This window comes from Panthera pardus, unplaced genomic scaffold (genome assembly GCF_024362965.1).
Source record: "Panthera pardus isolate Hobbes unplaced genomic scaffold, ASM2436296v1 HiC_scaffold_13, whole genome shotgun sequence".
Lineage (NCBI taxonomy): Eukaryota > Metazoa > Chordata > Mammalia > Carnivora > Felidae > Panthera > Panthera pardus.
The window spans coordinates 178,054,861-178,070,070 of record NW_026526688.1 but is presented as its reverse complement, the minus strand read 5'-3'; the positions used below and the strand labels follow the sequence as shown (position 1 = coordinate 178,070,070).

Sequence of the window (15,210 nt, the reverse complement as noted above, 5' to 3'; positions counted from 1 at the left end):
AATAGTGTTGGATCAAATGGATAGCCACATACAAAAGCATGAAACTCGACCAGTATCTTACATCATACACAAAAAGAAATTCAATTATAGGTTACAGACTTGAATGTAAGACCTGGAACCATAAAACTCCTAGAAGATAGCAGGTAAGCTCTGGGAAATTGCTCTTGGCAATTTTTTGGATGACACAAAACTAAGGTAACAAAAGAAAGAATGAGGAAGCGGGACTACATCAAACTATAAAGTTTCTGCACAGCACAGGAAACCGTCAAAAAATTGAAAAGGCAACTTACGGAATGGGAGAAAATGTTGTAAACAATATATCTGACACAGAGTTAATATTCACTATATGAAATGAATTCAAACAACTTCATAGCAAAAAACAAAATGAAAAAAAATTTTGATAAAAAAAAAAAATGGTCAAAGGACCTGAATAGACACTTTCTAAAGAAGACATACAAATGGCCAGCAGGTACATGAAAAGATGCTCAACATCGCTCATCATCAGGGAGATGCAAATCACAACCACAATGAGACGTCATGACATACATGTTAGAATGGCTATTATAAAAAAGACAAGAGATATTATGTCTTTGAAAAGATGTGGAGTCCCTGCACACTGCTAGTGAGAATGTAAATTTGTTTGGCTACCATGGAAAACAGTATTGAGATTACTAAAAAAAAAAAAAAAAATTAAAAATTGAACTACCGTATGATCCGTTAATCAATCTTCTTGGTATGTATTACACGAAAATATAAACAGGTTATTGAAGAGATTTTCATTCCCATATTTATTGCACCCTTTTTCACACTAGCCAAGATATGGAAACAAACTAAGTGAAATGTGCTAAGGAATGACTAATACTGCATTTATATGTGGAATCTGAGAAAAAAAAAAAAAAAGAAGTCAAACTTAGAGAAACAGAGAGTAGAAAAGTGGTTGCTAGGGGTTGTGGGGTAAGGGAAATAGGGAGAGGTTAATCAAAGTGTACAAATCTTCAGTTATAAGATAAATGAGGACCTAATGTATAACATACATTATAGTTGATGGTGTGACTACAGTTGATGTACTATTGAAATTTGTTAAGGGATTAGAACTTGAATATTGTCACCAATATATATAGATAGATAGATAGAGATAGAGATAAATATATAGATATAGTGCTGGATGTGTTGATTAACTAGGTATGTGAAATCTTTCCACAAAGTATACATATATAAAATTGTCATGATATATGCCTTGATTAAATCCTGTAATTTTGTCAATTATACCTCAATAAAGCTGAAAAATAACCTACATTTCTCTCTAAAAATACATGTATATGACCTTAGAGCATATATGCCTGTAGAATACATTTTGTGTATGTATATATATTATATAGATAGATATACAAGTATATATGTGTATACATGTGTATATATATTACATATATATACACATATATATGTGTATACATGTGTATATACAATATATATAGCATATATATTATATTTAGCATATATATGTATATATACATGTATATAAAGAAATCTATGGTTATCAATTTAGTCTCCATGATTACGTAGGGAAGTGACAATTAGAGCTATGCTTTATGTTAAATGTTTGCCCCACCATTCCCTATTGACCAATGGGGAAGGGGGAGGGTTCACCTCTAGGATAACAGGGTGAAGGAGATCAGAGAGGCCAATGTATTTATTTCTCTAGGCTTCATCTGCTGTAGCCTTGACTCATAAAATGATAAATTCTTAATTTTAAGGTAATCAATATATACTACTATAATATACAATGTCTAACAAGTCAATGACTTAACAAATAAAATATTTTAAATAGAAGAAAGATACAGAATATATTATATAAATTAATGTCATGTTAGGCAAGTACTAAACTTTATATGAAATTTTGTTATTCTGATTTTAGTAATATTACTTAATAATGGGTCTCCCTATTTCACATTACATTAAGATTGTATGGTACTTGTGAACAGTAAGACAGGTCTTTGAGCATCTCAATGTACTAATTTACCGTATGACTCAACATTACTGAAAAACGAAAGACTAATCATTGTTGACCACAGAGTTAAAAAGAACAACTGTTGTTTTTATACACTAAAAGTATTATTTAAGTAAACTAAACTGTTAGGGAGAGTAGTAGCATTCTCTAATGGCAAACTTAAAATTGAATTCCTGATATTTACTATACCTTACTGCTGGGTTAATACTTTTTAAGCTACTCATGAGAAAAAAAAATGTTAAAGATTTTATTAAAATAAAAACAATTATTTATAAAAATAACCCACTATATAGCGATTAAATGCCAGGAGCTTTGCTAGATCCTACCCAAGATTATTCAAATCTTCACACAACGAATTTACGGATCAGTGTCTTTGGGGAATCCAGCTCTTGGTTAAAAACCAATGGGTGATTTTTCAGGCTGGAGAGTAAGCCAAAGAGGCACACAGCAGGGCATTCCAGTTTCTGAGGGGAGTTGCAGGAAAGGATGAAACCTAGCTGGTCACACTTTTCCAGTATTTGCATTCCTGGTGCATGCACCTTCATGCCTAGTGTCCTTTATTTCAGACTTTAGCCAGAGTTCTTTACAGGTGCGCCTGCTGAGAGCTCTTTATGGGGAGAGAGAGGAAGAAAAACGTTGAAGATATTTTTTTGCCATTTGATTCAGTGGCCAGTATTTTTCCACTCCTAGCCCTTCTCCCCTGCCTTCTCTCCAATCCCAGCTCCCATAAAACTGCCAGAGGCTTTTCTTTTGTGCTTCTTCAACAGGGACATGACACCCACGTCTGTGCTGATCTACCTGACTCTCCCCTGGAGTACTGTTCTTTGGAAGAAAATAAACAGGGGAGTTAGTGACTTTTCCAGTTTTATCCTCTTGCTTATACCATTGCCGTTAAGCAATTAAAGGCTTAAAACTTCATCATTTTTGGCTTGTTGCATTAACCAACTACTCCAACACCTGGCAACTCAGCCCACACACATACTCTCCCTCTGCTCAACTCAGTCCTAAGATTGTATCTCACCCAATATTGTCAGTAACTACTTCATTTCTCTTAGGCAGATGTTGTAGGATTGAGAGCCTTGTTTTACCACAACTCAAGTGTTTCAACAGGCGCAAAATATCGGAAAACTTATTTTGGAATACACTGACGTGAGAACAACATATAAACCAACATACTGCCAGTCAAATAAACAATGTGCCCTATATCTGGCAGTGTTTGAACTCTTTGAGAGTAAGAAATACGTTATCATATTTTCCAAAGAAATCCATTTCTTTGCCCCAATATTGAGGATATCAAAAGGTCGATAAGTATCCACAGTCCTACTTTTTGAAAGCAATGTTGCTACAATACCCAAGTTGTTTTCCCCCCATTTAGGGAGATCCATCAGATAATTAGAGCTAATTATAAGGGTACCCACACTACAAGCATTACTTTGAATTATTAAGACATTCTTATTCACCTTTTAGTCATTACATAGAATTTTATGAAGAGATAGTAAGGAAAAGATGAGAACAATTTCTATAATTAAGGATTTCATACTAAATTTTAAAGCTTTGCTGTTTTATTCTTATGTCCATTTCTCTGTGTGTGATCCACAGTCAGGTGGATAGTCATTGCAAGACCTCGTCAAGAGTTTCATTAGCTGTAGCATAGAAGAAAGAAGAATACAAAGCACTTCTTCTGTCACAGGTATCAAGTGGCAGCTATAATTCAGAAGGCATCTCTTCAACTATTCTTTTATAATTAAATTTTTGAGTACTTTTAGAAAAGCTTGGAATCTCTACAGCGTAAAACATATATGATCATTACTGGAAATCCCTTCCTATGTTGCCCTGGTCCTGTGAGTATTATGAGAACAATATAAAAATGAGGATATTTCAAATGTACACACCATCATTATTTGATACGTGGCATGGCTGAGGGAGCATAGTGTATATCTAGAGTGTAAAATAATCTTTCAAATGTCTTACTACCTCTTTCTTAGCTGCCCTAAGTCCTTTCTCCACACTCATATTCCAATTCATAATTATTAGCCTTCATAATCGAAAGGGAAGGATCATAAAGAAAAATAAAGGAAAGAGTTCTGACTGGTGGAATTCAGGAGTGTGTTGAAAAATTAGGTAATGGGAGAAGCAATTCTGCATCTCAGCTTGGAGAACAAATAGAAGCAGGCAGTTACCACCTTTTTTTTTTTTTTTTTTTTTTTTTTTTTTACAAAGACTGACTTGCTGTTCTCAGCTTCAGCTTCCAGAGGTGGTCTTATCTCAAGTTGTCTCTGTCCTCACTTCCTAAATGCTCTAAAGGTATCAGGTACCTGCCAGTAATAATTAGATCCATTTCCGTTTCATAGGACAGAAACTATTCTCAGAATTGCTTAAACAAAATAAAAATAAATTGATCGTTTTTAAATGGGAAGTTAATGGAGGCTTATAAAGCTTCAATCAAGATAGGACCTAAAGGTTAAATGATGGAAGTGACTATATATCAAGTAAGCTGCCCTGTGTCGTGTTGTATATGGCTACTAATGTTTCTAGAGAAATGTAATGTTCTAAGCTAATGATCTTAAGGGAACCTGTGCTTCTTTCCCAATTTACAGAACACCATTTCTACGGAGGGACCTGCTTTATTCACCTAGATCACCTACTTACCATGCATCTCACCCTGTAGCTGTAAGTATGGAGTCGTTGACTGGCCTGATCTAAGTCAGATGTCCTCCTCTATAACTGAGGACTGTGTCAGTCACACAGGACAGCAAACAAAATTAATGAGAGGAGAGCTATGGAAAGATGGCAGGATAATAAGTACCAGGAATCTATGTCCCCACGAGGACAAGGGCACTGTCAGAATCCGTGTGATATAACTATTTTGTAACTCTAGAATCTTTGAAGGCTCTAGTCTTCCAGGAGAAGCCTCCCACAATAAATTTTAGTCTATTTCAGCTCTCACACAGTAGCAGCTACCCAGTCCCCACTCCAAGCTCCATGGAAGGCAGCTGTGTACATGTTCCTAGACAGTCTGCACACATCTCTGAGGACCCAGAGGTGTGCAAAAAAGATATCTAAATATCAATGATATGCGCTCTGACAGCTGATTGCTCCTTCTGATCATCGAGGCACAAATAGGGGTGTGGCCACTGTTGTACGTCCTCCCATCTTTACAAGCCCTTCCCCCTAGGCTGAGTGACTGCCAGGGGATTTAAAGATCTGGTACTGTTTTGTTTATTTATTTTTTTTCCTACCTTCATTGTTCTTCTATTTTTCTCCCTTTTGGGAGCCGGACAATAAAGACTAGAACATTAAAAAGCAATAGCTTTTACAGGTAAAATTAGAAAGAAAGTCTCCACACATTTCAGGCACAGGCTCACAAAAGACTTTAAAGAGAGTCTGATCTTTGGCACAGAGGCAGCCTACAATAAAAATAAATCAAATAAGCAAAAACCAATCACAACACAACAAAGCAAAACAAAACGAAAAGAAAAAAAAAAAAAACTACAGCAAACTTTGAGGAAGGGGATAGAATTTGATTTCCAGAGTTACCCCATCATTTAATTCAAATGTTGTTTTTCTTTAATTTTCTAAATATTTATTTATTTTTGAGAGAGAAAGAGAGGCAGAGCACAAGTGGGAAGGGACAGAGGGAGAGGGAGACACAGAATCCGAAGCAGGCTTCAGGCTGGCAGTTGTCAACACAGAGCCAGATGTGGGGTTCAAACCCACGAACCATCAGATCATGACCAGAACCAAGGTCAGATGCTTAACCACTGAGCCACCCAGGTGCTCCTCAAATGTCATTTTGAACAAAAATAATCAAAAGGCATAAAAAGAAACAGCAAGGTATGATCAATTCCACCCATATAGAGTGAAATAAAAGCCCACTGAGAGTAAGTCAAAGCTGTATAAAGAAATAAGGAACGATCTCAATAAAGGTAAATACATGGGCAATCATGAAAGCTGATGCATTAGAGTTCTCCAAAGAAACAGAAATAATAGAATAGACATATACAGATATATAGATACAGATAGATAATAGATATAGGTATATAAAGAGATATTTATTAAAGGAATAATTTTGTGTTGTTATTAGAGGACAAGAAATTCCACAATCTACCATCTGAAATTGGAGAACCAGGAAAACCAGTGGTATAATTCAGTATGAATCCAAAGACATGAGAACCAGGGGCCCCTGGTATAGTCCCAGAGTCCAAAGGCATGGGAATTTTAAATTCCAATGTCCAAGGTCAGGAGAAGATGGATGTACCTGCTCAAAAAGAGAAAGTATTCACCCTTCCTTCAACTTTTTATTCCATTAAGCCCCCCTACAGATTGGATAATACTTACCCATATTGGTAAGGATAGATCTCTCTAGTCAATCTACTGAATCAAATGTTAATTTCTTTCACTAACATCTTCACAGACCACTGGGCATCAATTAGGCCAGTCAAGTTGATACATGAAAGTAACAATCATAGCTTATATTATTGTACCAATGGTTTTGCTTTCTACATGATTTAAGAGACTAAAACATATAAAAACCAATTTTTGGTCTAAGAGCTAATATCATGTAACTTTGGTTTGTAACTCTACTTTTGTTTTCTATATAATTTAAGAGATTGATGTATTTAAAATGATTGTTTATATTTTGGGGCACACAATGTATAAAGATGTAATTTTGTGACATCAACAACTAAAAGGGGGAGGGATAGAGATATAAAGGAACAAAGTTTTTGTATATTATTGAAGTTGAGCTGGTATAAATTCAAGTTAGATTGTTATAACTTTACAATGTTAAACGTAATTTCCCATGTTAATCACAAAAAAAAAAAAAAGCTATGGAATATACAGAGAAGGAAATGAGAAAGGTATTTAAACATCTTAGTACAAAAAATTACTACACATAAAATAAGACCATAATGCAGGAAATGAGGGACAAAGGCTATACGTCATTGGCAAACAAAGAGCAAAATGACAGAAGTCCCTTCTTATTGGTAATTACATTAAATGTAAGCAGATTGAACTCTCTACTCAAAAACCAGAATTGGCAGAATGGATATAGAAATGATCCTACTCTATGCTATCTACAAGAGACTCACTTTAGATCCAAAGGCACAAATAGATTGAAAGTAAAAGGATGTAGGACACCTAGGTGGCTCAGTCGGTTAAGCGCCTATTGATTCTAACTCATGTCATGATCCCAGGATCAAGGGATTGAGCCCGCATCTGGCTCCTTGCTGAGCATGGGGCCTGCTTAGGATTTTCCTTCTCCTTCTCTCTTTACACCTACCCAGCTCACACCACTTTCTCTCTCTCCCACCCTCTCTCTCTCTTAGCCTCTCTCCCTCAAAATAAATGGATAAATAAACATTAAAAAAAAAAAACAGCAAAAGTGAAAGGATGAAAAATGTGTTCCATGCAAATAGTAACCAAGAGATAACAGGGGTGGCTATACTAATATCAGGCAAAATAGACTGGAAATCTAAAAAGTTTAAAAGACATAAAAAAGGATAATATATGTTTCAATAGAGCAAGAATATATAACAACTTTAAATGTTTACATACCATCAAAATATAGGATGCAAAAAACTGACAGAGTTGAAGGAAGAAATACACAATCCTACAATAATAGTTGTAAATATCAATACTCCACTCTTGACAGTAGGGATAGAACCAGCAGATTGAGGATACATAAGGAAACAGAGGACTTAACACAATAAACCAACTAGATCTAAAAGACATACACAAAACACTACACCCAAAGACAGCAGCAAGTACATCCTTCTCAAGGGCATATGAAACATTTTCCAGGATGGAGCAAAGATAGTGGTCCACAAATCAAATCCCAAGATTATATTTATATTTATATTTATATTTATATTTATATTTATATTTATATTTACTTATACATATACTTATACTTAATCGATATTATTTATATTTATATATCATACAAACTGTCTTTTCTAACCTCAGTGTATGAAGTTGGAAAGCAATAATTAACAGCAGGAAAACTGGAAAACTCAAAATTTTGTGGAATTTAAATAACACACTCTTAAATAAGCAATGGATCACAGCAAACATCACAGGAAAAGTTAGAAAATACAGATAAATGAAAATGAAAACATAACCTACCAAACCTGACAGAAGAACAAAAGCAGAGCTAAGGAAGAAATTTATAGCTCTAAATACTTATGTTAAAAAGAAAGATCTCAAATCAGCAACTGAGCTTTAAATATTAAGGAACTAGAAAAACAAAATAAAAGGCAACAAAATAGAGAATATAAAATTAATAGAGATATCCAATGAAACCAAAAGTTAGATTTTTGAAAAGTTTGTCAAAATTGCACTTTTACTTAGGTGGAATTAAAAAAAAAAAGAGAGAGAGAAAGATTTAAATTAGATTGTAATTAGAAATCACATCAAGAATGAAATATGGGGCACTACCATTGATTATACAGAAATAATAATAATAATAAAAAGATGATTGCAAAGTACTAGGAACAACTAACTGTATGCCAATGCTATAAACTGAATGTTTGTGTACCTTCCTAAAGTCACATGTGAAATACTAAGTTAGGAAATTCAAGAAGCAACTGGGTCATGACTTTGGAGCCCTCGTAAATGGAATTAGTGCCTTTATAAAAGAAACACCAGGGAGTTCTCTGACCCCTTCCACCATGTGTAGACGTAGCAAAGACGTGGCTCTCTGTGAACCAGGAAGTGGGTTCTCACCAGATACTGAATTTGCTAGTGACTTGACCTTGGTCTTCCCAGCCTCCAGAATTGTGAGAAATCGATGTTTGCTCTTTAAGTAACCGATCCTAGCAGCCAGAATGGACTGACAGCAACAAATGGAATAATCTAGATAAAATGAACCAATTTCTACGAACTTGAAACCTATCAAGTCTAAATCATTAAGAAAATATGAACAGACTTATAACTACTAATTCATTCAATATGAATAAAAATTAGTCCAACAAAGAGAAGTCCTAGACCTGCCTTCACTGATGTCTTCAACCAAACATTTAAAGAAGAACCAACAACAGTATTCTCAAGGGAACACTCACTAACTCATTCTATGAGGCCAGCATTACCCCGATGAAGCTAAACAAAGACACTATAAAATCAATATTCCTAATAAACACTGATGCAAAAATATTCAACAAAATAACAGCAAACTAAATTCAGCAGCATATTAAAATGATTATACACCATGAACAAGTGGGATTTATTCCTGCAATGCAAGATTGTTTCAACATATGAAAATAGATAATGTAATATACCATGTTAACAAGATGAGGGAAAAAATGCATGATCATTTCAACTGATGCAGAGACAAAATTTAAAAACTTCAACACCACAGGCGCCTGGGTAGCTCTGCTGGTTAAGAGTCCAACCTTGGCTCAAGTCATGATCTCACTGTTTCCTGTTCCCAAGTTCAAGCCTGGCATCGGGCTGGGTACTGACAGGTCAGTGCCTGGAGCCTATTTCAGATTCTGTGTCTCCCTCTCTGACTCTGCCCCTCCCCCATTCATGCTCTGTCTCTCTCTTCTTCTCAAAAAGAAACATTAAAAAATAAAAAGTTCAACACCTTTTCATATGAAAACACTCAAAAAAGTAAGCATTGAAAAAAACTATCTCAACATAATAAAACTCAGAATGAATATCATATTCAGTGGCAAAAGACTGAAAGCTTTTCTTCCGTAATCAGTAACAAAGCAAGTATGCTGGCTTTCACCACTTCAATTCAACACAGTATTTGAAGTTCTACTCAGAGGAATAAGGCAAGAAAAACAGGAGTCATTTAAATTGGAAAGAAGTAAAATTATCTCTGTTCATCACTGATTTGATCTTATGAAATCAAAACCCATAGAAAACCCTGAAGATTCTACAAAAACAAAAACAAAACTGTAGAACTAATAAATGAATTCAACAAAACATCAGGATACAAAATCAACACTCAAAAAACCGTTGCGCTTATGGGCGTCTGGGTGGCTTGGTTGGTTAAGCATCCAACTTTGGTTCAGGTCATGACCTCACACTTCGAGAGTTTGAGCCCTGTGTCAGGCTCTGTGCTGACAGCTCAGAGCCTGGAGCCTGCTTCAAATTCTGTGTCTCCCTCTCTCTCTCTGCCCCTCCCCTGCTCTCACTCTGTCTCTGTCTCTCAGACATATTAAAAAAACAAAAACAAAAACAAAACCGCAAGTGTTTTATTTCTATATACTAACAACGAGCAATCTGAAAAGGAAATTATAAAAACAATTCCATTTGCCATGCCATCAAAAATAATAAAATGCTTTTAAAAAAGGAATTAACCAAAGAAATGAAAGACTTGTTTGATGAGAACTACAAAGCATTACTGAAAGAAATTAAATAAGACATAAATAAATAGAAACACATCTCACGTTTATGGATTGGAAGACTTAATATTGTTCATATCATATATCAATGATACTCAAAGTAGTCTACAAATTCAATGCAATCACTAACAAAATCCCAATGACATTTTTTACATAAGTAGAGAGCCCTTTGTAAAAGTCATATGGAATTGCACAGTAACCTGAGTAACCAACACATCTTGAAAAAAGGAGAAAAAAGCTGGAGGATTCACACTTTCTGAATTAAAAACTTACCACAAAACTATAATAACCAAAACAGTGTGGTACTGGCATAAAGGTAGGCATTGACACCAATGGAATACGATAGAGAAGCCCAAACATAAATCCTCTCATACAACCTCAAATGATTTTGACAAGGATGCCAAGGCCATTCAATGGAGAAAGGATAGTTTTTTCAACAAATAGTGCTGGAAAAACTGGGTACCTACATACAAAAGAATGAATTTGGACCCTTAACCTAATACCATATACAAAAAAATTAACTCAGAGTGAATTATAAACCTAAATGTAAGATTTATACAACTATAAAACTCTTAGAAGAAAACGTAGGACAAAATCTTTACAATACTGAGCGTAGCAACAATTTTGGGATATGATACAAAGGTTTAGGCATGAAAAAGAAAAAGTATAGATAACCTGAACTTCATGAAAATTAAAAACAAATTATGCATCATAAAGACAAAATCAACAGAGTAAAATGGCCACCCACTGAATGGGGGGAAGTATTTCAAACCATGTAAAGGATTAATATCCAGAATACGTAGAGAACTCTCAAAACTCAAAAATAAAACAACAATAACAACAACAACAAAACCCTCCAAACAACCTGATTCAAAATTGAGCAAAGGACTCGAATAAACATTTCTCCAAAGAAAATATACAAATGACCAAAAAAACACATAAAAGATGCTCAAGCTCACTAATCCTTTGAGAAATGCTAATTAAAACTCGAAGTGTTCATTTATTTTGCAGAGAGAGAGAGATGAGCAGAGGAAGGACAGAGATAGAGGGAGACACAGAATCCAAAGCAGGGTCCAGGCTCTGAGCTGTCAGCACAGAGTCCAATGCAGGGCTCAAACTCACAAACAGTGAGATCATGACCTGAGTCGAAGTTGGACTGTTAAACAACTGAGCCACCCAGGCACCCCTCAACCTTTTCATGTAATAAAGTGATTTTATGAAGGGATGCTAACAAAATAAAATTGAGAGCAACTTTCTTCCTAAGAGGTGAAAAGTATGTCCAATATCATTCCTACCAAGACAATGATTCAAAGCAAGGACTCTGGCAGGAGACTAGCTGGCTTCAAACTCAGCATTTCCTTTCCTAGCTGTATAATACAGTCAGATTACTTCACCTATTGGAGCTTCAGTTTCCTCCTCTGCAAAATTTGGGTTAGGAAAACAACCTAGTTCGTAGGCTTTGAGAACATTAGATGAGTCAACACACGTTCGGTCTTCTATTAGTGGGCACCACTGAGCAAACAAATTTAGCTGCTCAATTCAATAAACAATTAGGGAGTTTTATTTGCTACATCATCTTGGTATGTAACTTGGTGAATTAAGGCCAAAGAACAATCCGATAGGCTCTGCAATTCAGTTTTCAGATCTCTGTTAGCTTTTCTTGAATCTTACCCAGAAAATAGGGGCCCTTTTATGTGTTTGGGTAAATCCACAAACTCCCTCAAATTTCAACAAATATATTCTATATAATGGCGTTTTTATGTATTTTTATAGGAAAAAAATTCATATCCCAAACAACCTGTAAGCAATGATCTGCTTCTTCATTTCATTCAACCCTGTAACTGGCTAAACTGAAACTATTATGTTCGAAGTACGATGTTATAGTGGTTACAAGCACTTTTATTAGCATCGTTTTTCTGAAAAATCCTTCACCTCCTCTAAACATTTACAAGAGAGAAGTAATTATGCTTATTTTTTCATATTTCTGGAAATTATCAATTTCACATTGCAAAAAACAGTTGATCTGAGATACCAAAAACTTAATCCATTCCTGAAGGTAATTAGACATTCCTGAAGCATATGCTAGCACATTTATACCAATACATTTCTATGCAGCAGTGATTTGTTGCCCACAGCTTGAGTGAGTTACTAGATTTTCAAAATTTGCCAAACCTCTGCTCTTTAGGGAATATTTGGCTCAATATACATTTTGGACTAAGGTGGCTCGCCTTTTAAAATTTCATTTCCTGACCTTAATATGTTGATTTTAGGATGTGGTAGACAGTAAGGAAAGGCAAGCTGTCACAATTAATAGAAGACTATGCCTTTGAAATTCCAGTTCTACTCTGTGGATTTTATATCTTGTCTTTTATGTCTTTAAATGAGTCAACTTATAAAAAAATAAATAAATATACTGATTCACACGTAGTATGCATTAATTGGTTTCACTATTTTAATATTCGTCGACCTGAACAAAAGTCTATTTAACTGAGCATCAAAACTCAGCCACAGGATAATACTGAGGTTGAATTTCTGTATTAGAAGTAGATTTTCTCTTTAAAATGTCAGACCCTACAGTTGTGTGTTTTAGTTTGACTCTATTTCTTTCTCTTTTTATACTATGATCTCTGACATTTTCCGGGACTCATTGTTCATAAAACTTCTGGAATACACTGTATGTGGTGTTGAAAAGTAAAGGCAGAATATTCCATTTCAAAGCGGGTGGTAGTTTAAATTTATTGCTATGTATATTCAAGACATTGTCATATGTCTTTCAATGTAAAAACAAACAAACAAACAAAAAAACTGGAGAGACATTTATTATAGGGGAATGAGGCCTGTGAGGGGAATGGAGGGAAGTGAGAAAGATGTTGGGGAAAAGGGTCAGTCACTCTTTTTTGTATATTGTCAATAACAGAAAGAGATATTGCATCAAATAAAGACTGAAACAATTATCACAAGTGGCAGAAATTCAGAATGCTCAAAAATAAGGGGAGGGGGAACATAGGAAAAAGTAGGAAATAAGAAGATCTTCTAGTAGCAAAGCTTGGAAAAACTGGATACGGTATTCCCTAAGCCTAGTAACAAATTTTTCCAAGAGTTTGCCTGCTGGGAATTCTCTTTTTCTTACAATGTCCTTTAAGCAGGGGTTGTTTTCTTTGTTACTTAGCCTGCACTTCATCAGAATTGCATTCCTCTTAAAATTCAAAGAGATATTCAACAATCTAAATATGTCTATGCCATATCTGTAAACCAGATAGCATCATCCCCTTGCTCTTAACCTGCCAGTGGCTTCTTCATGACATTTTCCAGAACATCCAGACTTCTTAGCATCCCCTTTAGCTGTCTAGTCTAAACAACCTCTCCTCACATACTCTTTTCAAATGATAATGACTGTTTTGCTGTTCTCAGAACATTCTAAACTCTTCCATCAATTTTCCTGTTCAAGATTTTTACATCTGCATCTTCTTTTGCTGAGAACACATCCCCTCACATCGTCACATGGTTTATGTATATCTTTGCTCAAATGGCATCTTCTGAGAAAATCTTTCCTTTATGCTGCCTAAACCACAACTATCCCTGCTCCACACCAATCACAAAGTGAAAATTAACCACATTTTATTTTCCTTCACATATCTCCGCATAAAATATTGTATATTAAATATATATTTATATACTTTGTTATCGCCTGTTTCTATCCTCCCACCAAACGCGTGTTCCATGAGGAACGGGACACCATTTACTGAGGAAACACAAATAATCTATCATCAAATCCTACCAATTTGGTAGTTTCAAATAATCACCTGCAGTAACTGCCTCCATTTTTCTCCCGTGAAGTGTCTCAGAGATTCTGGCCGGTTGCAGGGGGCCATAACTACAGAGAGCTGCGAATTCTCCCCAGAATAACTGACTTTATTTCAAATAGAATGTGGGAAATGTCAAGACTATGGGCACTCTTCAAAACAATAGAGATTACTACAGTATTATACAGAGGGGTAAATGTAAAGCTTCTGGCATAATATGAGTGATCAATAAACAGTTACAATGAAAACAACAACAACAACAAAAACCAATCGAGATTCTGGTGGTAAACGATTAAGGTGAGGCTGGTAATACCATGAGAACAACAAACTAAACCATAAGCCTGCTAATTTATCAGAGACAACCAGGAAAACAGACAGCTAAGAGAAGCCCACGTGGGGTGAGGAAAAAACCTCAAAGGCCGACCTCAAAAATTACTGCAAAGGGGCCCAAATTTACCTAAATGGGATAGAACATTCTGTACCTCATGGAATTGTCAAAAACAATAGAGCAATCATGCAGCAATTAATGAAGCATTTCAGCTGAGTGTGATACCAACAGAGGCAAAGAGCTTAACAGAAAGATAAGAAAAAGTACAGCAGGCCAAGAAGAGCCAAGCAAAAATCAATGTCCTTTCAGTGTGACTGGGCTCATGCCCAAGGAGGTGATGTCTAAGGAACAGTGTCAGAGCTTTAATACGACAGAAGTCGACTTCACTGCAATAGTTCAGTCCAGTTATTCAACAAATAAGCAAGCAAACGACAACAAGACCAGGGGGAAATCATCCAAATATGTTGGTCTGTATTATCTAAAATATGTACTTTTAAGGAAGAAAAGTTATAAGGCATGTAACGAAACAGGAAAGCATAACCCACAGATGGGGGAAAAAACAAAAAGCAAAAACTGCCTGAGAGTCCACCAGAATGTCAGATTTAAAAAAGGCATCAAAGGGGGCCATTTAGAAAATGAGGAGTAACATTAGTAAGATGTTAGGTACAGTAATTGATGCAAGCATCCTCCCCCAACTCTGGACCCCCCAGCCATGAA

General features: G+C 35.5%; 1 pseudogene; it reads right to left on the bottom strand.

Moving 5' to 3' along the window:
* The window catches only part of LOC109275234 (ADP/ATP translocase 2-like), a 33,246-nt pseudogene extending 19,012 nt beyond the window's left edge, over positions 1 to 14,234 (bottom strand).
* Positions 14,235 to 15,210: the final 976 nt, after the last annotated feature.